Source organism: Kryptolebias marmoratus, linkage group LG19, assembly GCF_001649575.2.
Source record: "Kryptolebias marmoratus isolate JLee-2015 linkage group LG19, ASM164957v2, whole genome shotgun sequence".
Lineage (NCBI taxonomy): Eukaryota > Metazoa > Chordata > Actinopteri > Cyprinodontiformes > Rivulidae > Kryptolebias > Kryptolebias marmoratus.
Window position 1 is genome coordinate 11,025,076 of NC_051448.1, and position 12,432 is coordinate 11,037,507.

The following is a 12,432-nucleotide window of genomic DNA, read 5'->3' on the forward strand; positions in this document are numbered from 1 at the left end:
CCACCACCTCCCTGCCTTCCAGCCCTCTGCTGCTAGCCGTTGGACCCCGTTATCAGGGGCCAGGGCTGACGTCAGGGGGCCCGCTGGTGCTGGGGGGCCGGAGACGGAGGCTGATAGCGTGGCAGAGGCTGCCTCCACTGAGGCTGTGGGAACCAGGGACCCAGCCCAGTTCGACCCAGTGGCCCCGCACGTCCACCACACCAACGCACAGACACGAGGATGCACGATTAATTCATCACAGCAAACACAGGCCGTGTAAATTTGTGGGTTTTTTTCTTTTCATAGCTGTCCTGAAGCTCAAAACTTAATAAAGTTAAAATGTTAACCACAACTGCCTCCAAAGGCACAATGCAAAACTGAAAACTACACATTTAATTAAACGCATTCATATCAGAAGTTTAGACTGAGATCATCTTAACTTAAGAAATAACAAAACTGGCTGTTTTAGTCGAACTTTGAAAATAACATTCTGCTCAAGCTCATGCAATATATGAATATCATTATAAAAGTATGCATTGTAAATGACTCTCAGCTACTACCACATCAAATTTTACCTCAATATCTTTAAAACTGACTGACCTAAAGTCATTTTTGTCTTGCTAATATTGATTAGCTGCAGCAGCCATCTTAAATTGGATTGATTCCAAAAGTTAATCAGTTGTATATGCACATCCATCGATTACTTTTTGGAAGTTTTATGAAGCTCTATCTGGTGGTTCATAAAATATTTTGCTAACAGACAAGCCAGTGTTGACGCTAACATTGATGCTAAAGTTTTAAGCAAAAATCAACGTAATTTAGAGAGTGTTGTGATTGACACTCAGCCATTGCCACACCAAATTTTAGCTCAATATCTGTAAATTCGGTTATATTCTTCATTATGTTTGCTAAAATTGATTAGCTATGGCAGCCATCTTGAATGGGGATGACTCCAAAAGTTAATTGTAAAAGTTGTGGATGTACATCTGATGATCTCTGCAAGTTTCAATTAAATTTGTCCAGTGGTTATAACATGCTCACACACACACACACACTCACGTGCACACATGTTGTCATCCATCTTCACCTTTTTGGGTCTTTGTGTTGTTTTGTAAGATGTCAACATGAACAAAAACAGCACATTTACTTGAGGTTGAAGTGATGTTTAGATTAGTTATCTTCCATCTTATTTGTCACAAAATTAAATTTTGAAATAATGTACACAAGTTCAGAGCTTATTCCCTGAATGCACCACGGGTTTGTCTCCAAACATTGTTTCCTTCTGATAAAACTACATCAGAAGACTTTTTTTTTTTTTTGTTCCTAAGACATATCTGTTTGTGTAAAACAAAATGTAGCCACACTGCAGAACAAAAAAACTAAATCAAAGAATTAATTTCCTCAGATTATTTTAGGCAGACACTTAGGCCCAAGAGGAATGAGTTCAGTCATGGTTAGAACTTCTTAAAGGTGTGTGTTTGTGTGTGAAAGCCAGGGAGAATGTGTGTATTTGTCGGTACGGGTCAACAGGTGCAAGTTGTGAAGTGTGGGGAGTAAATGCTGCAGGGATGGCTTCAGCAGATGAGGTTTCACATCATTTGTTGCAGGTGCTGCACTCCCAAAACATGCCCATACTCACACACACACACACACACACACACACACACACACATACATCATCTGAACTTTGTTCATTTTCATACCTGAACATCAATAATCCCACCAACACCACTTAATGCATCTTTAGTCCGTATTTCTGTCCGGAGAGAGATGAGCCATCAGTCTGCCGTTCACTCAGGCATATGTTTTCACCTTTTCCTACGTGTGTCACAGATGTTTTCAAAAAATGGATTTGTCGGATGAGGAGTGGAGACACACTTATCAGCGTGTTGTCCTCGATAAGCGGAGATGATTTGTAACCGTTGCAGTTGGTCAGTCTTGAATTTGTGTGTGTGTGTGTGTTTGTCTCCAATTCTGACCTCTTCTCCGTCGAACAAGTAGGAGGAAGAAGCGAGCGGCCTTGACAGAGAGAGGGGGGAGGAGGGGCGGAGGGAGATCTTAAATAGGAATCTGCAAAAGAAGGAAACCCTTGTCTACATCTCGCCGTTGTTTTTCCCAGACACACACTCCCCTGAGTTTCGCCAATAAGTCAGAGCGTGAAGGTGAGAGGATGGGATGAATTATGAAGGTAAAAAGCACTCGATTTATGGGATGGACAATGAAAGCTGTGTGTATTCATTAGAAAAGAGAGCATGTTTATGAGCTTTGAGAAAATTAGGGTTCAGATTTAAGCTCGACCTGATACTAAATCCTGACCTGAACTTGAATAAGGCTAAAAAGTTATTTTATGTTCACTGTACGTGTAGGAGGATTAATAAGCTTTCAACCATAACAACTCAAATATTCTGGGGCTCACAAACAAAAGATTAAGTGTCTCCTCCTTAAAGTGCTGTTCTTTAAATGCTGAAGTGGGAAAAAAACAGTGCAAACAACAAATTATTGGCATGACCCAAACGCTTCTTTGCAAAAAAGCATAGAAACAATAAGAGAATCATAACAAATACATTCAAAGGTCTGGCTTTAAAACACCTTCAGGAATTCTTTGACAAACTCTGGACGTGTTAGACTATTATGCAGGTTTATTGTTGTTAATTATATTTTATTTAAAGCGTACTTACATGTACATGCCATAAATGAGTACAACACTGTGAAGCACCCAAAATATTCTACTTACACTGAAGTGTAAGTAGTTTTTAGAGTTCCTTTGGAGAAAAAGAATAAGAATATCTTACATAATAAATATTTTTAGGTTTTTATTTGTGTAACAGCATTAAAAAAGAGGTTCAATGAGGGTCACACCTACATTTTAGCGAGTACCTTAAATTTGCTCGGTAGAAGTCGCTTTTTATTTTACAGAAAATAACTCCTGAAAATGTGTGGAAAAACTTGTAGATATTTAGATAAATCTATTTTTTTCCTCTATCTGAGTGTTTGCTTTATGTGCCATTGACTCCCACTCTATAAAACGATAAGAGGGCCACAAAATAAAAACAAAAAAACGATACAAATAAGAAAAGAAAAAGAAAATGAGGACATGTACATTTATTTGCACATTATTTTCAAACTTTCTAAATTTAATTTTGTCCCTTTTATATTTTTCTATAAACATGCATGCACACACACACACACCGCCCACACACATAATCAAACCTTGTGACTAATTATTATTATTATTATTATTATTATTATGCAATAAATAAGTATATATGTGCATTTAGAACTACTTAAATGTGCATTTTTTTCTTAAATTTGATATAAATGCTCACAAAAATCCTATAGGCTGTGCATTACATGACAGACAGGAATTCATAAACTTCAACTTCTGACTGGTTAAAAAAAAGAAAAAGTGTAATTCCCTGGTCAAGATTAATTAAAACAAATCAATAAACAGATTGAGATAGCATGATGAACTAGTTCTTTTCTGGAGTTAAGCGAACACAGCTGCACAAGAACAGAAGCAAAAAACATTTTGGATTTTCCGAGTTACAGTGAATGCATCATGATTCAGAGTTGAAGCAAGAAAGAGTGTTATCAGAGTTTTTATCTTCACTTACTTAGTCCAAATGAATGTCCTCAAGGGAAAACATTGTTCACATCCCATTTTGTTATTCTCACAAACAAAAAAGAATATCTATGAAATAGGTAGTTTGTAAGTAGAATATGATTAACTTTGATGCAGTTGCTGCACCAAAATAAAGCTTCCTGACAAAAAGAAATAGATATCACATGTTAAGGCTATTTGAAGGGATAAGCTGTTAAACTTAAAATATTCACTCGTGTTTTGAGTGACTGAGCGTGATGCTTTATGTGAGGCTTGTTCCACTTCTGTTTAACAGGACTCCACACACACAAGGTTCTGAGTCTCAGGAGAAAAGCCAAGATCACAGAGAAGAGCAAACCACCTAAAATATCCATGAGAAACATTGAGCTTGGTTCAGGTTCCCGCTCCTATATTCTGTAAACACAGAATAAAGTCAGTATCAGTTTGACTAATTGTTGTCTCTTTTCCACGCTGACTGACTCATGTTGTCTCAACTTTGCCCTCCGGTTGACATGAAGACTGCAGGGCTCATTAGCTTTTTTTAATTGGTCCATCACAGTTGCTGTGGGCCGGTCTGAGGTCTGGCTCCAGTCCAGACTTAAATAAACCAAATCATCGGAGACACTGTGCAGACAGACCAACAGATCAAAAACTACAAAGACAGTATTTGACTCAGCCTGAATCCGATTAGGCCTGTTTTCTAGGGGAGGTTGAATGCCTAAATTTTGGAGAAAGTTAAAACATTTGAGATATTTTAAAAATATTTTTGAGTTTTAAGCACATGTAAACTACTCCCTCATATTGATAGCTCCCTGGCCTTTTCTCCCTAAAAGCTGTGTGTGGTTAAAATGCTGACTCAGCATTCACACTGTACTGATCCTGATTCTTTTTATTATTTAGCTTTTCTTTAGTTCATTTCTGTCCTTTTTGTGCTATATTTTAAACACCAAATCTCAAAACATTCAGCTCTAAGTCTAAGCAAAGCAAAGACCAAATCAGATTACTACCACCTTAAAGCAACTTCAGTCTCAAAACTTTCAGAGTTTTTATGCAAACGCTGTTCTATAAACCTTTTCACCTCCTTCAGTTTAGGATGATGCAGTAATTTTGGCAGAAATATTATTAAATCCCTGCTGGAGGTGCCCCATAAGTGATATTATTGGCTGCTGTTGTCACTGTTTGCTCCTTCAAATTACCATAGAACCTGTAGATAAAACTGAATTGTGAAATTGGCAGCAATATAAAAGTGCATAAAATATCACTCATGAGTTGTTTTAAGAGGGCAGTAATTCGCCTTAGTCTTGCCCTCGCTCAGATTAGTCGTTCGCTTGTCATTCACTCAGAAGTAAACTCTTTTTCTTCAAACGGAGCTTGTTCAAAGAGCTATCTACAACAGGTAAGATATTAGTTGTTCTTAATCTTTCCACAGAACCCCTCTTCAAGCAATCTAAACTATCGCTTTAAGAGTATCTTTTCAAACATACGTAGTTTTAGCCTTTTTTTTCTGCTGGTGTGTTAAGAGAAGTGAATGTATGTCTGAGCTACATTGTGTGTGTTTGTGTGTGTGTGTGTGTGTGTGTGGCGTCTATAGCTCGTAGAGAATCCATCAAAGCTTATCATTATAAGTAAACATGACAGAGTGGACAAAATGTCTTGTGCGCCGCCAGACCTGCTATCTGACCACCAGCCATATCTGTGATGATGGACTGATGTGGCGCTGGCCTGAGCTTACCAGAGTCTGTGTGAGAGTGTGAGTGTATGAGCACACACTCACAGACACACACACACACACAGACACTTGAAAACGCACTTCAAAAGACATAAATATGTAGAAAGTCAGACAGACAAAGCAAGCACACACTTATATTATTACCCTGTGTCTTCTACATCTTGAAGGAAAACCGCTCTTTAAGTACATGAAAAGTTGACTTATCGCTTAGTGATAAACAGGCAGCCAGTGGAATAATTCATATAGACTTTATAGCTGTTATTTATCGGCTAATGTTGAGCAGGGTTCATAGTTATAGCTTTACCTATTTGTTCAGTACAAACTGGATTTCCCCCCCCCCAAAACAGTGATCATTACTGTACAGGACAAGCCTCTTTTTTATGGCCGACAAGATCAGAGGAGAGTTAAGAAGTGCTGAGGGAGATTTATTAGTCCCAGTTCATCATCTGTGATTGGGGTTTCCTCAAGAGTCGGTCTGAGCCTTGCAAAGAAATATGATTAAAACTTTTAAATGATTTAGGGAATGAAGATACATTCCTGTACCAGTCGGTTTTTAGAGCTTTTTTTTTTTCTTTTTTTGTGCATTTGTCCAAGGTTAGGTTTCTAGCATGTGTGTTAAGTGTTGAGGTCAGCCTGCGTGTTCCTCTACTTGTTACAACACCACTGATAAGCAGGGTAAACAGCCACGCACTGTTTGCTCCCCTACCACAGTCACATGATCCAAAAAAAAACAACCTCTGATGACAGTCTGAGTGTGTGTTTCAGAAGGTACTATTCCGTTTTTCGGGGGGTCATTTGTCTGCTCTTTCCTCTGGGTCTGGGCCCTGCGCAGTCTGAGGAGAGTTAGCTGTACAAACTAAAACTCAAACATCGATAACCTCTCTCCTGTTGTTCAAATTTGGGGCCAAAGGTCATGGCTGCAGTGCCTCAGCTGACTTGGCAGATTGACAGTAGGCGTAGTGGCACTGGATGGTATACAGTATGGAGCTTTTTCGAGCCATGTCTTTGTCACTTTCATTCTCCTGTCTGTGTATGCAGTGTGTGTGTGTGTGTGTGTGTGTGTGTGTGTGTGGGTGTGTGTAGGGGGGCATTAACCTTATAGTAACCTAAAAGGTGGTCTTTAAACCAGCCTGGGTTGTCCTAGACCACCATGATAGAGTTGACTGTTTGTCCATAATGCATCATTTACAAATATTTGAAGAATTTTGCTACATCTGTCTCTACAGTAAACCACAGATCCCTCTGAGCCTTTGTATTATCAGTTGTGTATGCAGCGATTATTTTGTGTGCAAAAGTCTAAAGAGGACTACTTTGATATTCTTTAGATGTACTCCCTTTTCGAACTGCAAACCAAAATCAATACCACTCGAATGGCTTCGTTATGCTTAACTTAGCATGAATGCTGAAAAATGAGGAAAAAGTTAAGGATGCTGTTTTGTCTGAGTATAAATACTTTTGGAGAGTAATAGGAAGAGGTTTAGGTACACAAACGAGTTGCTTTGCAATATTTTATTCACACAGTTTCAACAGTTTGTTTTTTCTGATACTCTTCACCCAGAACAAGTAAAATATTAGTTAGCTAACATCAGCATCATGACAGTTTACTCAGTTAGCTACACAAATTGTACAAATAGGACAGAAAAACCTATATAAACCCACAAAAAGTCAAAAAGTCACTTATATTTTAGGGTAAATACTGAAAATACAGTTGACTCATTCTAACATTTGGACATTCTCGGACATTTGTTATAATTATGTGTTAGTAATAATAATGTAAAGCTTCATATGTGTTGAAACGTGCTATTTTCCTGTTTTTTTATGTTTTATTTTTATTTGTATTGTCTGCTGACTTGTGTGTGCGTGTGTGTGTGTGGGGGGGGGATTAGAAATAAATTGGACATGATTCAAACAAATTGTCAAATCATTATTTTTCAAAAAAGATGTAAAACAGCTTTAACTTTATATTGTCTTATCTTGAGAGGAAATTAACACTGTTTTTTTTTTTACGTTGGCCCGTTTGGTGCAAACACTTCTTTCAGCTTCTACACATGAAGCTCCGAATTAAGCCGAGTCGAAGCTGTTTGTAAGTGGGACACTCAGTTCTGATAGCATTCCTTTAAACTGCTGTTTATCTTCGTGATTAACTCTGTTTTAAAGATTTCTCGTCCTAATTGGTTTTGTTGCTCCACACTCCATCAGCGCTCATCATCTTCCTCTAAACACGCTTTCCTCCAAAATATGGCTGCACTTCTTTTCAATTTTCTAACTAATTATAAATGAATTATGACCCCCCCATATTCTCTATCAATTATCATTTGTGTGACATATCCTTTTCCCAGTGTTTAGGTTTTGCTTCTCCTCGCTGCCACTGTGTACTTGAAGTTATCAGTGGCTGTAGTCTAAGCTTGAGCTTTGACGTCTGAGCTAAATGATTTTAAATCAATCCAAGGCCTGAGCTGGGTCAGCTCTTTGGGACATTGTTAACAGATATAGCCAAGATATCATCTTTTTTTCAACCCGCACTTACCAAAACAAGCTAGGAACTGAGCAAAACAAGAGAGGATTTTAGTCTCTGCTGTTGTATAAATATCAAACTGTGGCACCAGATGTAAGTAATATGCCATAATAAAAAAAAGATAACTTTATTTTTGCTCTGATTATGATACTACTTGTTGGCACAAACATACAGAAATGCATACAACACTAGATGTGCTACTTTTGGTTTCCCTTTAAGATCATCTTTGGATATGTGTCTGCAGGTGCCACTTTTATTATTATTATTGATGCTTTGTTGCGCCTGATATGAGAGCGTTGTGAAGGTTCTTATATCAAAGGCTGAAATGAATCTACTGTGCAGATATTATATGACAGGAACATTGGCTAAACAAATAATATAGCTCTGTTTGAGGAGAACATCTTGAAAAGAGTTGAAACTGTATGAAAGCTCATTTTAGTGCATAAAATTCTGCGCATATTTCCCTCAGCGGGGCCTCTTCTTTATTCCTCTGCCTTTCTGAAGTCATCCCTAAACTTCCACGAGGGGGAATAAAACTTAATGGACTTCCAGTAAATAAAAGGTGCATTAAAGCAGAGGCAGGTTATAAGCAAACCAAAACAAGCAAGCGAGCAGACAGCATCATAGGAACAAAGAGGGTGGAGTGGCACATTTTGATCTGTCACGTCGATACCGTGGTGGCGTTTGAAAAGGGGGACGATGATACCCAGAGCCACGGAGTCCCTGCCAACACAAACCCTGATCCCAAGCCACTTTCCACAATCCTTTGCTCCTAGCCGGGTTAAGGAGAGGAGGGGGCAGACGGGTGGAGGGGGTGGGTTGGAGCTGACGAAAGTCTGAACAGGCCGGAGGAGCGACACACAGGCGCCATGGCGATCCCTAAGACAACTTATCTCCTCTCTCTCAGTGATAGCGCCTGTCAAAATAACTGCCAAGATACACAGCCAGCAAGGAACTGGTTAACTTGTCCAAATCAGAGGCCTCGAGTCTTTGTCTTTCTCCAGCGTAGATGGTTAACTGCAGCTACATTATCTCACTGCATTCCTCAATCCTCCGAGAGACAAAGAAAAACACCAAAATACAATTAATTTACATTTAAGCCAGACATTTGAAATGAAAAATACAGGTGACGCTGCAAACTTATGACAAGATTGAGATTTGATATGGACATCCAGAGACTTCTTTGAGGTTTTATCTTTGACTTGGAAAGGGGCTAAACTTAAAAACTATAATGCAGGTCTTTTCAAGGCCATAGACGTGTTTAATTAGTTAGTAAATGAAATGCTCTACATACTGGCCCCATAGCCCCTAAACTCAAACTCTTTAAATGGGGGGAAAACAGTCATTTATGAAGGACTGTCGCCACCTGGTGGTTATAGTTGGTGACTGCCTCAGAGTGGGTCCAGGAGGGCTAAATTATCTCTCTCCATCATGGCTGGATGGTGACATGAGAAACTTCTGGCACAGACAGATATATTGAAGGCCCCTGAGTTTTACAGCAGAGGGACAAGACAACAAAAACAGCATAAACAAAACAAAAACAACTTGTGTTTTATCCAAGTGTGTAATTGTTGCTGTTATATGTCTTTTTTAGTGTCTAATGTTGAATATTTTACATCTTTTGGTGCCTTTTTTAATCTCATATGACCTTTTATGTAATATTTTAGCCATTGTATCTGTTTTTTTCTGGCCATTTTTGCATTTATTAGTTGATGTTTTGTGGAGTTTTTGAAATCATTGTGTGTTCAGCCTTTATATAGATCATGACAGCAAATCAATCCTTTGAGCCACATTTGGCATAATGTGTACCTTATTTGCCTTATATGCCAGTGACTGTTGTTATTTTTTTTATTTTTTTCAATTTTGTTTTTACAGTTTTATATCTCATTAAAGTTTTATATCTAACCTATTCATAACTTTGCCTTTCTTTGTTGCTTTTCAGCGTTACTTTGAGCATTTTCTAAACAACACATATTTCATCAGTTTTAATTAACTCTAACTCACATAAATAGGTAAATTTATAGTAAGTGTGTCCGCCTTGTGTGTTCTACAAATGCTAAATTTTGAGTAAAAGCCTTTGCATCTGTTTGTGGAAATGCTAAAAATTAAGTTGTTGCTTATGAAGAGCAATACAGTATTTCCCGGACTGGGAATCGAACCCGCGCCGAGACAGTGACAGCGCTGACTCCTAACCACCAAACCACTAGAAACAGAATTTGCGCTGAAGGTCTTATGGATTCAAAAAATAATCGAAAATTGATCAGTTTGTGGCTCATCCTTATTGATAACTGAAAATTGCTTCAAGCGTCACGCGGTATTATTTAACGTTGCTAGGATACAAACGGGAAATAACGTTAAAAAAACGAACTCGCGCGTGTTTTTACGTTACCACGCTCATGACGGCAGGGGGCGTTGCGAAGGGAGGAGCCACTGTTTTTTTTTTTTTTTTTAAGGTAGCAGCTAGAAGATGCTCGCGAGGCATGCGGGCTGTCTCAGCGACACGCTCCGTGTCGGTCAGGTTCAGCGCTTCGCGGCGTCGTTCCGCGCGGNGTGTGTGTGTGTGTGTGTGTGTGTGTGTGTGTGGGTGTGTGTAGGGGGGCATTAACCTTATAGTAACCTAAAAGGTGGTCTTTAAACCAGCCTGGGTTGTCCTAGACCACCATGATAGAGTTGACTGTTTGTCCATAATGCATCATTTACAAATATTTGAAGAATTTTGCTACATCTGTCTCTACAGTAAACCACAGATCCCTCTGAGCCTTTGTATTATCAGTTGTGTATGCAGCGATTATTTTGTGTGCAAAAGTCTAAAGAGGACTACTTTGATATTCTTTAGATGTACTCCCTTTTCGAACTGCAAACCAAAATCAATACCACTCGAATGGCTTCGTTATGCTTAACTTAGCATGAATGCTGAAAAATGAGGAAAAAGTTAAGGATGCTGTTTTGTCTGAGTATAAATACTTTTGGAGAGTAATAGGAAGAGGTTTAGGTACACAAACGAGTTGCTTTGCAATATTTTATTCACACAGTTTCAACAGTTTGTTTTTTCTGATACTCTTCACCCAGAACAAGTAAAATATTAGTTAGCTAACATCAGCATCATGACAGTTTACTCAGTTAGCTACACAAATTGTACAAATAGGACAGAAAAACCTATATAAACCCACAAAAAGTCAAAAAGTCACTTATATTTTAGGGTAAATACTGAAAATACAGTTGACTCATTCTAACATTTGGACATTCTCGGACATTTGTTATAATTATGTGTTAGTAATAATAATGTAAAGCTTCATATGTGTTGAAACGTGCTATTTTCCTGTTTTTTTATGTTTTATTTTTATTTGTATTGTCTGCTGACTTGTGTGTGCGTGTGTGTGTGTGGGGGGGGGATTAGAAATAAATTGGACATGATTCAAACAAATTGTCAAATCATTATTTTTCAAAAAAGATGTAAAACAGCTTTAACTTTATATTGTCTTATCTTGAGAGGAAATTAACACTGTTTTTTTTTTTACGTTGGCCCGTTTGGTGCAAACACTTCTTTCAGCTTCTACACATGAAGCTCCGAATTAAGCCGAGTCGAAGCTGTTTGTAAGTGGGACACTCAGTTCTGATAGCATTCCTTTAAACTGCTGTTTATCTTCGTGATTAACTCTGTTTTAAAGATTTCTCGTCCTAATTGGTTTTGTTGCTCCACACTCCATCAGCGCTCATCATCTTCCTCTAAACACGCTTTCCTCCAAAATATGGCTGCACTTCTTTTCAATTTTCTAACTAATTATAAATGAATTATGACCCCCCCATATTCTCTATCAATTATCATTTGTGTGACATATCCTTTTCCCAGTGTTTAGGTTTTGCTTCTCCTCGCTGCCACTGTGTACTTGAAGTTATCAGTGGCTGTAGTCTAAGCTTGAGCTTTGACGTCTGAGCTAAATGATTTTAAATCAATCCAAGGCCTGAGCTGGGTCAGCTCTTTGGGACATTGTTAACAGATATAGCCAAGATATCATCTTTTTTTCAACCCGCACTTACCAAAACAAGCTAGGAACTGAGCAAAACAAGAGAGGATTTTAGTCTCTGCTGTTGTATAAATATCAAACTGTGGCACCAGATGTAAGTAATATGCCATAATAAAAAAAAGATAACTTTATTTTTGCTCTGATTATGATACTACTTGTTGGCACAAACATACAGAAATGCATACAACACTAGATGTGCTACTTTTGGTTTCCCTTTAAGATCATCTTTGGATATGTGTCTGCAGGTGCCACTTTTATTATTATTATTGATGCTTTGTTGCGCCTGATATGAGAGCGTTGTGAAGGTTCTTATATCAAAGGCTGAAATGAATCTACTGTGCAGATATTATATGACAGGAACATTGGCTAAACAAATAATATAGCTCTGTTTGAGGAGAACATCTTGAAAAGAGTTGAAACTGTATGAAAGCTCATTTTAGTGCATAAAATTCTGCGCATATTTCCCTCAGCGGGGCCTCTTCTTTATTCCTCTGCCTTTCTGAAGTCATCCCTAAACTTCCACGAGGGGGAATAAAACTTAATGGACTTCCAGTAAATAAAAGGTGCATTAAAGCAGAGGCAG